General features: G+C 55.8%; 1 long non-coding RNA gene across 1 annotated transcript; it reads right to left on the bottom strand.

Moving 5' to 3' along the window:
- Positions 1-458: 458 nt before the first annotated feature.
- Positions 459-1,344, bottom strand: LOC104986919. Its single transcript, XR_825082.1, has 2 exons — positions 1,259-1,344; positions 459-1,156 (listed from the first exon to the last, which is right to left on the bottom strand). It is a non-coding gene; the product is annotated as an uncharacterized LOC104986919 (long non-coding RNA).

A 1,344-nucleotide genomic window follows, 5' to 3' on the forward strand; every position in this document is an offset into this window, starting at 1 on the left:
GTGCGGCCCCACCCTGGGGGACACCGGGGCCCACGAAGCTGGGGGCTTCAGAGAGGCTCGAGGTTCCACCTTGTGCGGGGTCTCGAGAACTTTAAAAGCTCAGGTCCCGCTCATTGCGCCTGCGGCCAGCCCGGCCCCTCCGGTGCCCACCTGAGTCCCACTGGGCAGCCGGGGTGTGGGTGGTTTCCCCGCAGCCAGGGAAACTGAGTCTTGGTCCCCACTCCGAGCCCTGCACGGGGTGTGTGTGTGTGTTCGTGTGTGTGATAAACCGAGAGCGAGGGCGGGGCCGCTCATCCCTAAATTAGTGCCCTGGTGCATGTGGGCGCGCGCCAGCGCTGCCAAGAGAAAGTCCCCGTTGTGCCCCGCCGTCCTAGGCTGCCCCCCTGAGCTCTAACTCCCTAACTTTTGGGGGGCGCCAGGGGTGAAAGCTGGAGGCAGTACAAGCACACAGGGGCTGATTTGCAGCAGTTTTCGGCCTCTTTATTTAGAACCCGGCGGACGAGGAGCCGGGGCAGTGGTGCAGACGGCTCAGGAACCATTTTTTAAAAAACAGATTTGTCTTCAAGTTTAAAATAATCATAATAGTAAAAAGAGACAGCGAAAGCGCGAAGAGACTGCAAGCTAGATGGGCTTGTACGGCAGCTACAGCTTGTGAGTGACCCACTCCCCCTAGAATACGCTATAAAAAATAAATTTACATTTGTTGATAACCAGATGCGAGTGAGGTGCCTTTGGCATAACCAATAACCGAGCTGCGGCGTGGCAGAGCGGCCCACGCCTCGACATAAATAGAAAATATAAGTTAGTATAATTTTAAAAACTTTTTGTACAAATATACAGGTTTTTTTTCTTTTTTCCTTTTTTTTTGTCTTTTTTCATTTTTTTTGCACTGAGTTTCAGCAGAGATTAAACATTTTATATAAATGACTCTTAAAGCTTTACACCTTGGGACCAGTGTACTCCTTGGGCAGAATACATTTAGATATAAAAGACGTTATTAATACATTGCACAGTTGTCAAACTTTAAACACGAAACCGAACGCTGCTCGCGGCAGCTGCCGCGGGTTGCTGCTACATGGACGGTCCCAGCCGAGGCCCAGCGCTCCTCTCCTGTCCACTGCCCAACGGGCTCCGTCAGGGCTCTTTGAGCACGAGGCTACGGGAGAGAGGCGCGGTGAACGAGGGGCGACAGAGGGGCCGCGAGGACCGCGCGGGCGCCCCGCCCACCCCCCACCCCCGCCACGGCTGCCGCCCTCACCTCTCATCGCAGCCGCTTGCGCGGGGTTTGCTCAGCCGAGCCGACGGCTGGAGCGGCGCCAGGCGCGGCGCATCCCCCAGGAACCT

Source organism: Bison bison, unplaced genomic scaffold, assembly GCF_000754665.1.
Source record: "Bison bison bison isolate TAMUID 2011002044 unplaced genomic scaffold, Bison_UMD1.0 scf7180017864080, whole genome shotgun sequence".
Classification (NCBI taxonomy): domain Eukaryota; kingdom Metazoa; phylum Chordata; class Mammalia; order Artiodactyla; family Bovidae; genus Bison; species Bison bison.